The following is a 10080-nucleotide window of genomic DNA, read 5'->3' as shown; positions in this document are numbered from 1 at the left end:
TCAGAGGAAGGATGAAGTCAGTTTGGAAGAGAATCTCTGGGCTGAGTAATTGTTCTCCACCCCTGCCTCATCTCAATTTAGACTCCACGCTGAAAATTCATTCTGAAAACATCCTCTTTAGTCACTCAATCACTTATTTCCTCTGAACGCCAACTTGTCTGGGGACCAAAGTCCACAGCTCTTGCAAATAGAAGCTGTGCCAAGCAGAAGCAAAAATTAAATGATTCTTTAACCATTTTGACTTCAAAGAACAAACGTGCTGCCTCAAAGCCTCCCAGCTACTCCCTGGGCTCTCTCAGGTACCTGCCCTCTCAGACACTTTTGGCCCAGAACATCGACTCACCGCTTGGATTGAAGGGACACAACGCTTTTGTATAGGTGAGTCTCTTCTCCTCATGTAAACTGCAAGCAAAGCAACAGTTAGGTGCAAGACTATGATTAACTGCCAAGTGCTTGCTCCATCTAAAGGCATTTAAACTAAAATAAATAAGTAAATTGCACCGTTCAAGTCAAACAAAACACTCTCTACACCTGCAAACTGCCAGTCTTGATTGCAAGCTTAGCCCCTACAGCAATGTGGAAATATAGCAGGCACTACGTAAATACCTCCTGACTGTTGACTGACTCTCTTGGTATAAAGTACTCACTCAGGTCATGGAAAGCAGCCTAGACCAGTATTAAAAATACCTAATTCAGGAAGAGATTCTCCCATTTCATAGACACAGTGTGTGGAATGTTTGTTTCCCACTCCTCTTTCCCCTGGTCCCTAATCCAGAGGGTCTGTGGGGTATCTGTGAACTCACTAGTCAGCAGACAGAGCATGAGGATGTGTCTGTATGTATGCAGGCAATGCTGAGCACAAGAATGCAGAGGAGATAACTGGGGGTAGGGAAGGAAGAGTCAGCTATTCTCATTCTAGTGGAACCTCTATCCTAGGTTGAGTTTTTAATTGGTGTTCAAAGCCCTTCCATCAAGTACATACAGTCCATGCTTACCAGTCACACATGTGGGTACTGACCCACACACCCCCACATGCCTCTCTGACCAGGCTTCCTTCATTCCTTTCCTAAATTCACTTTGGCTTAACCTACTCAGTAGCCTTTAGAAATCCTCAGGACATTTGTGGTGTTAAAACAAGTGTATTTTCATTTTATTGCACCTGTATTTCTTGTAAAGAGCAATTTCATTTTTTGTCTCCATTGTATTCAATCTGACTTTTGCACTCTGAAACTTCTTCAAACAAAGCTCTACTTATGAAACAGGAAACACAGCTGACAGCCTCCTGATCACCCAGTATTTTTTTTTTTTTTTTCAGAATGAGAAAATCCACACAGGGCTCAGCCTAAAGCAGGCCAGCCCAGTAGCAGCTTCATCCCAATGAAGGGAAGAAACAGCAGCCTCCACCAGTTGTAAGAAAAGTTTTAAAGGCTGTAGGAGGCATTACCCCCTCTCCAACTCCTCATCTCCCCACAGCACAGAGAGGAGACTCAGGAGCTGGAGAGTGAATGAGTGAACACTAGACTATTACGACAACCTCTTCAATCATCTTTTGATTCTAATCTTACTTCCATTCAAATCATTCTCCACGTTATTTCCAGAGGGATCTTCCATGTTACTCTTGTCCTTAAAGCTATTCAGTGCCCTCAGGGCCAATCCAGTCTTCTCAGCCTGGGCTTTCCTCACATAGGTGCCAAATATTTCTGTAGTTCATCTCTCACACTTACTCCCTCACCCTACCATCCACCCATCCAGCCAAATCCACCTTCTTTCATTTGGGGCATAGACCATCTTCCCTGTCACCCTTGGCCCTGTGGCCCTGTGCCTAGAACATTCTTCCCTCCCCCACTCCACCCCTTTTTTGGTCAGTCTTGTCCTTGGTTGAATGAAGACACAGGTAGGATAAGTGATGGGCTCAAGTAGACATGTCTGGTCTGGAAGTTCAGGAGAAATATGTCTGTCCCAGGTTGGCCTTGGGGAGTCACCATGTAGCCCCTGAGGCTTTCAGCTCATGATTGAAAAAGCTGTTCCCGCCGGTGGGCAGAGGACTCTCAGAGGGACCTCCATGGCCTAAAGGATGTCCCAAGAGAGTACACAGCAATGCTGTGCCCAAGAGGTGCAGGATCCCAGAGCTAAGCAGCTGCCCCCATTTCTTCTCCAGCTCCCACTGATTTCCATGTCAGAAATAGCCAGCATCATTCCTCAAGCAAACCTGCTCTTCCTTTCTCTAAGTAGCTACACCCCACTGGAGTCTGTGAATGGGAGGTTCTATCCACAGGACCACAGTACTTAGGGCAAAGCTTCTAACAGCCCCATTAGCAGCAGCTACTAGCTTGGACAGAACTCACAAAATCATTTCATGTGTGCTGGGTGTTCCATCTGCAGGTCACAGAATATTCAGAACACTAGAATCAAAATAAAGCCCATTGGAGAAGAACATCCCAGGGTCTGGAGAGAAACAGCTCAGATCACTGGCGAAAGAAAAGCTTCCCACACATGTGCTTTCACCATGTCCAAGGAACAGAGGCCTGAGGAAGCCCTTGGGGATCTGCAGAAGACATACTCAGATTGCCTGGGGAGTTGCTTTACATGACAGTTAGGAGATGGGAATCAGTTCAGAATAGAGAGAAAGTCTACTTCATTTTATCTGGAGTTGCAGTGCAGCAAATGGTTTATAACAAGAAATGGAAAGAAGAAAGATATTCCTTAAATAGTTCTTCTAAGTTCAGAGCTGATACAAACAAAGCTATTGCAGGTTGAATTGCACCCCACCTCCCCAAAATTCATATGTTGAAGGCTGAACCCCCCCCAGTACCCCAGAATGAGATCATATTTGGAAATAGAGTCATCGAAGATATCACAGTTAAGATGAGCTCATTAGGGTGCACCCTAACTCAATATGACTGGTGCCCTTATAGAAAGGAGAAATTTAGACACAGAGCCACAGACAGAGAACTCCATGTGAGAATGAAGGCAGCCACCAAAGATTGCCAGCAAACAGCCAGGACCTAGGGAAGGCACCTGGAACAGATTCTTCTTCACAGCCCTTCAAAGGGACCAATCTTGACACTAGACTCCTGGACTACAGAATTGCAAGACAATAAATTCCTGATGTATAAGCCACCCAGCTTGTGGTAATTTGTTATGACAGCCCCAGGAAACTAATACAAAATGCAAGCAACATAACCAGAAAATATTTTATTCCTCAGTGCCCATCTCGAGCACAGCGAAACCACCTTTGAAGCCTCTGTGCCAATGCCACTCCATTGGGTATTGAAGCCTTCCCAAACGTGCCGTAGAGATCACATGCATTGCCTTACCCCATACCGTCTTGGCATCTCCCTGGTAGTCTCTGTGATGGAGAGACAGAGGAATAGAGTTGTCATGAGTGCAGGCTTTGAAACCAAACAGACCTGTCTTTGAATCCCTTTCTGACCACTTAGTGCCCATCTGGCCACTGTTTCTCATCAGTGAAATGGAGCACACAGCAATGCACGTGAGACAATGCATGGAAGGGGCATGTGGTGAGCACTCCCTAAGTGGAAGCTAGTGCGATGTTGGCTTAATCACGAAGGGTCAAAGAAGATGAAGTTAAATTAGGGGCCATCCCTTAAATCAGCTAAGCCCTTGAAGGAAAAGAAGATCCAAAACTGCAAGAAATGCGGGTTACTGCTGCAGCCCAGGGGGCTCCTCAGCAGCGTGTGCTGGCCCAGCAGAAGGTCCAGCCTGAGAGCAAGGAGAAAGTGTGAGCAGATGGTAGCCTTCAGCGGCAGAGCCTGGACGGAGGAAACACATGTGTAGGAAGAAGGAACAGGGGAGCTGGAGGTCAGAGTGGTACAGCGCATGTCTGACAAGCAGTACCACCAGGAATAGCAGCCATCACTTGAAGGTTGATGGGCCTTTCCCCTAAATGAGAGGATACAGAATCCCCACCCTGCAGGACAGACCACAGCAGCCTGCTGCCCACCTGCCAGAGTAGAGAAAAGAAGAGAATTTAGGTCACGCCAAGTCAGGAGTGAGGCTGCCTGGAAGTCACTGATAGGAAGTACGCAAGTCTTAGCAAAATCTAGGGATGTCTAGCATCACGCTAAGAAAATCCACCTTCAGGGCAACTCTATGTAGTGCTATGCTGGTAAATGTTTAACAACTGGCTCCAGGGGACATTGCCAATTATTATGGTGTAAATATTCTCACCATGACCAATTGGAAGCTATCAAGAACATATCAATGAGTTCACCAAATTCCTGAGACTTTAATTGGTTCTTGTGAGCTTAGGAGCTGGCTGCAACCTATGCTGAATGCTAAGTGACAAGTGCTACTCAATTTGCCTTCCACACCTGCCCTCTCTACCCACGGCAGGCTAATAGCAGCATTTCCCTGTGCTCAGGGCTTGGCCTGGTTTGGTACCTGTACATGCTAACAAACAACTGCCCTCTTTCCACTCCCAGGTGACTTGGTAGCTTGGGAGTAAGGGACAGAGCCACTTCAGGTATGAAACCAGGTCCCAGTCCTCACCCCATAGGTGAGGAGCCACTTCCCCGGGCACACGCCTCAGAGAAAGCCTTGCTCAATGCGGGAGTAGGCAGGCTCTCCCGGGATGTGTTATGAGAGCTGGGCAAGAGGACTCCTGCTTCAGCCCCTCTCCTGCATCCTTCCAGCCAGTTCTGAGAATGCGACATGCTCGCCACCTCCTTTTCCCACTGGGTTTCCCCAGGAGGGGGTCAGCGTTTTCCAGCCACTCTTTATTCATGACCAAACCTAGATGTGCGTGAACCTCCACACTGATTACAGCTTGGAAGCTGGCTTCTCTCAGGGGTTAATGAAAAACCTGCAGAGCTGGGTTTCTGGACCCAATAGGTCACGCTGCATGGGACCATCCACACTTGATATTTTCCTTCTTGGGTAAAACTCATCCTCAGCTTACCTCTGCCTGCAGGCTGCTTAGATGGCAGTTCAGTGGATTTACACTGAAATGTTCTTTTCTTCTCAGGTAATTAGGTCCAGAGGAAAATGTGATCGCCTGCCAGCCTGCCCAGACAGTGGGAGAGGTAAGCCTTCAGCTCTGCCTGCCTTGGTGAACTCTGGCTGCAGCCCGCCCACCGGTTAGCACTCATCAGCTGTGCAGGGGGCCCTGACCCGGGTTAGGGAAGCGTCTGCGCCCTGCATTAACCGAAGTGCTGAAGACTCCACCAGGCAGGGGCCCAGCACTGGGAGACTGGGATTCTAATCTGTCCCCCCACTAACTCACTAGAACCTAAGGGGAGTCAACCGAGCCCTCTGGGCTTCCATGTCTTCATCGGTACAAAGATTCCTCCTTGCCTCTCGTACAAAATTATTAGGAGGCACGCATGGCATAAGGGATGTAAAGGTGCATTGGAGATGATTTACAATCAGCATTCCTTAAGATGTTGTTTACAAAGGCAAAGTAACGCTGGGAATTTGCTGGAGGCAAAAATGGAGTTTTATCTGAAATGCTTTATTGATCATCCAACCATTGCTGACCTCAGTAAATCCCCAGCCTGTTTAGAGACAGCCAAGACACTGAGATAGCAAACACTTCCCCAAGTGCATCTCCCAGCTCAGTAATAGTGAGAGGACTACTACAAATACCACTGAGTGCCTGACACACCCAAATGGGAAAATGGTAGTGAATAAAAACGGGCCCTGCTGCAACATCTGAGTGATTCCTTCCTCCCCAGCACCCAGTCCCATCCTCCGCTCAACCACTAAAACAGAAAAGGCCAATCTAAAGTCTCGCAAGTGGAGGAACACGCTGAACTAAGCACATAAGAGTTCTTTAAGGGGAGACAGGGGGTGCTTTACTCTCTTACTCCAGGAGTGAACTTAACCGGGACCACAAGCCTGATGCCTTCACGCTAGAAGGAGAAGCAGCCAAGCAAAGGTCGCTGCATGGCTCCCACCGACACTGACCAGTGCAGAGCCAGACTCCCGCCCTGCTGATGCCAGTTGTCCACCCAGTGTCCAGGCCTAGTGAGGACATTTGCACAGCGAGGACATCTCCTATGTGCACAGCCAGAAGCAACTGCCAAGCCTGTGGACAGCTGAGACCTCAGAGAACCATTATCCAACCCCACCCCGGATGTCCGCTTGGATTTTCCTTTAGCTGAATGACACGACAGCTTTGTCTTGTAGCTGGGCCCCCACTGGATCCCAGAAAGTCTCCACAAATCAGGGGGAAAATTGTTTTGAAGCAAAAAGTCTTTTCTACATAACAGTGCTCAGCCAGATGGCAATGATTTATTCTAATTAATAAAAAGAATAGGTAACCTTCCAGAGCATGTACTATGGGAAGACACTGTTTTCAGTGTTTTATTGACTTGAACTCATCTATCCATCATTACAACCCTATGGGGTGACTACTCTTACTATTCCAGTTTATAGATGAAGAAACAGGTAAGGCCGGGAGCAGTAGCTCACACCTGTAATCCCAGCACTTTGGGAGGCCAAGGCGTGTGGATCACCTGAGGTTAGGAGTTCAAGACAACTCTGGCCAACATGGCAAAACCCATCTCCACAAAAAATACAAAAAAAAAAAAAAAAAAAGCCAGGCATGTTGGTGGGTGCCTGTAATCCCAGCTACGCTGGAGGCTGAGGCAGGAGAATTGCTTGAACCCAGGAGGCAGAGGTTGCAGTGAACCAAGATCATGCTATTGCACTTCAGCCAGGGCTACAGGGCAAGACTCAGTCACCATTCTACCTTATGAAAAGGCAATGCAAAGCATGAGTAGTTAGCAAGCCACCTCTGTCACAGTTTGGGAGCTGGGATTCAAACCCAGACAGCCTGTGTACCATTATGCTACCTGATCTGGGTTCAAGGGCTGCTGGGGAGGCAGTCACTGGGCTCAGGAGGAACTGGGAATCAGGCCAGGGTAGAGATTGGGAGAGGGAGGTGGCAGTTGTCTCTCACATGCCCAGCACTAAGCAGTCTTTCTCAAGAATTTCTTCCACATGAGATCCAAAATCCCACCCCATGAGCATGATGACACTCTTGGTCATAGCTCAGCATTATTTAGGAGTTCCTACAGTTGCCCATACTCCTGGGAGAGACAAAACTCCAAATCATTGTTACTTTATAATTTCCCTGAGTGAATTTATCAAATGCTTTTCCAGAGGGAACCACCGGATGAGTTCACATTCCAGTGGGAATTGGAGAGTGTCTGGAAGACTCTGAAAGTGCTGTGGGTAGCAGGGATCAGGGGAATACAAATCAAGGAACAAGCCCAGTGTGTCTGGGATTGGCAAGCAGCCCAGTGTACATAAGCAGAGAAGGCTTCACCCCTGGGGGTGTGGTGGTTTTAAAATATGTCTACAAATTCTTCAATACTTCTGCCTTCAAAAAGTGGAGGTCAACTGCTCTTCTCTCGAGTATGAGCTGAGCTTAGTGCCTTACTCTAGTGAGTATGATGAGGCAGATGTGACAGGGTGTGACTGCAGAGACTACGTTATAAAGGTTGCTGAGGCATCTTCCTTGTTTTTGCTCACTCTCTCCTACATTACTTGCTCTCAGGAGGTTAGCTGCCACGTTGTAAGGATGCCCAAGCTGCTTATGGAGAAGCCTACGTGGTGAGGACAAGAGGGCTCCCCCAGCAGTCATGTCAGGAGCCACCTTAGAAACAAATCCTCCAGGCCCAGGCAAGCTTTCAGATTACACAGTTATCCCTGGCAACATCCTGACTGCAACCACATGCCTGACCTGGAGCCAGAGCAACCCACGAAGCCACTCTTGAATTCCTGACCCACAGGAACTATAAGAATAAATCATTGTTGTTTTAAGCCACTGTGTTTTGGGGTAATGCACTTTGCCACTACAGATAATTAATATGGGAGTAGGAGGAAATCTGGTAGAAGCAGCACGTTCCCACACATGGAGGGCTTTCAACACCAATAAGCCAGCTTTGGTCTTCATGTCTTATAAGGAGTCAAGGAACATTTCAAGACATGAAATGAAGTAGGGAAAAGAAACAAGGACACATTCCTCTTGGCCATGGAGAAGAAGAAAACGCATATTTCTGATGTCTCAAAACCTTTCTTTAGCCCAGTGGTTCTCAGCTAGGGTTGAATTTTGCCCCCTGAGGGACATTTATCAATGTCTGGAAACATTTCTGATTGTTATAACTGGGGCAGGACTGGGCGTACTACTGTCATCTGGTGCAAAGAGACCAGGGAGACTGCTAAGCATCCTATAGCACACAGGTCAGTCCTGCAAAAAGAGAACCATTTGGCCCAAAGTGTCAGTAGTCCCAAGACTGAGAAACCCTGGTCTAGCCTTGCCTTGAACCACTGTCTGCCTTGAAACGTCTGAGGATCTGAGCTTCTCCAGAGTTGCAGTCACCATTTTGACTCTTATATGGGAACACTTACCAATTTTGAAAACTCAGAGGAGGAAAATAAATCCATGTTCAAGCAGGAAGACCTTGCCCAGTTTCAAGGAGTCGAAGACATGGCTGTGGGCATAGACTAACCTCTCCCATGGATTTTCAGAGCCAAGAAGCCAGAATAAGGTAGATTATGCCATGGTAACACATTAATTCTGAAATCTCAGTGCCTTGAAACAAAAGGATTTATTTCTCATTAACATCACAGTCCAGTGAAATCACAGGAGTCTCTCCTCCAAGCAGTGACTCAGTTTCCAAAGGTTGCTTCCATCTGTGGTGCTTTCGTCCTTTCTCTTTGGTATCCTCCACTGGCAGATAGTGGAAAGAGAGAGAAAGGAGGACCATGCCAGGGAGATGTTATGGCCAGTCCTGGAAATGTGTACATTCTATTGGCCAGAAAAAGGTAACCGCAAGAGAGGTCCAATCTAACTGCAAGAGAGGCTGGGAAACATAGTTCAACTCTGAGCCCATGCAGACGAAAAAAGTGGGCATTGGTCAACACACACAAGATCAGCTACCTGGTATAGTCCCTTCTGGACCCCACCACCAAGGCCCCACACTCAGGACACAGGCCTGGCCTAAGCCCACTGATACAATTCCAAGAGAGCTCATTGATAAAGAAAGAAGCAGAGCCTGTCATCACGGGCACGTTGCCATGAAGGAGGGGAGACAGCAAAGGACTCCTACCCATTCTTTTTGCCTCCACAGTCAGCTATACAGGAGACCTCATTACTCTTTGGTTCAGGAAGATAATGGGAGATGGGCCTCTCAACCACAGACCCAAATCAGGTAAGCACTGATGACTGGAAGGACCTCTTTTCAGACATCCTTGACTACAATTTTGTCTCTCAGTTTTCAATTCCACATCAAGGGCTTTTGAATTTCATACGTGCTTCCAAAATGAAAAACAAATCTGAAAGTTACCTTGGAATACAGACTTCTCATATCCTCAGCCCAGAACACTGTGCAGTACTTTACCATTCAGCTCAAGCAAAGGTACAGCTGAAGCTGTGTGAAGGCCAAAAGCTTAGTCATTTGATAAAAAGCAGAGGCTCAAAAGGTGACTGTCGAAGATGAAAATGGAAGTTCATCTATCAACACTGTTTATATATGTTACTTTGAACATATATTTCATTAATGATTTTATGAGCTAATTCTGTATTCTCAATTTAAAATAGTAAATATAATATTCTTGGGATAAAAGATAAATATAATATTCTTTATCAATTCACCCTAGCCCAATTCCTCATAGACATAATTCAAAAAGTTTGGATTTCACTTCTTTTTCTCTTTCCTTCTCAGGCCTGAGAAGCTACATATCTCCGCCATGCCTACCCCAAACCTCTACTAGCTTTCAGCCATGGGGGTGTGCTCTGCAATCCTATAGCACATGCTGGAATGCTGTTTGAATACAAGCTGCTATAGGTAATAAAGTTTATCAGAATGGCTTGTCATTATTTTTGCATCATTATACAATTACTGCAGCTTTGGAAGGTAATAAATCACTGCACAGGTGACAAATTGAGAAGCTAAGAAGGACAGTTTTTCTCACAGATAAAGCAACTGCTGCCACTAACGAGATGTGGTGATTTGGTGATCAACCTTTTAAAAAGCGTCCTGTGATCCTGAGAGGGTCAGTAGGAAGGCCATCCACATCCAAAAGCATGCCAGGCCATTGCCAAGACCA

General features: G+C 46.7%; 1 long non-coding RNA gene across 1 annotated transcript; it reads left to right on the top strand.

Moving 5' to 3' along the window:
- Positions 1-260: 260 nt before the first annotated feature.
- Positions 261-9803, top strand: LOC126934159 (uncharacterized). The gene is made up of 3 exons (XR_007718849.1): positions 261-378; positions 4988-5045; positions 9696-9803. It is a non-coding gene; the product is annotated as an uncharacterized LOC126934159 (long non-coding RNA).
- Positions 9804-10080: the final 277 nt, after the last annotated feature.

Source organism: Macaca thibetana, chromosome 13 (genome assembly GCF_024542745.1).
Source record: "Macaca thibetana thibetana isolate TM-01 chromosome 13, ASM2454274v1, whole genome shotgun sequence".
Taxonomy (NCBI): Eukaryota; Metazoa; Chordata; class Mammalia; order Primates; family Cercopithecidae; genus Macaca; species Macaca thibetana.
The sequence above is the reverse complement of the archived record's forward strand: the minus strand, read 5'-3'. Positions and strand labels throughout refer to the sequence as shown.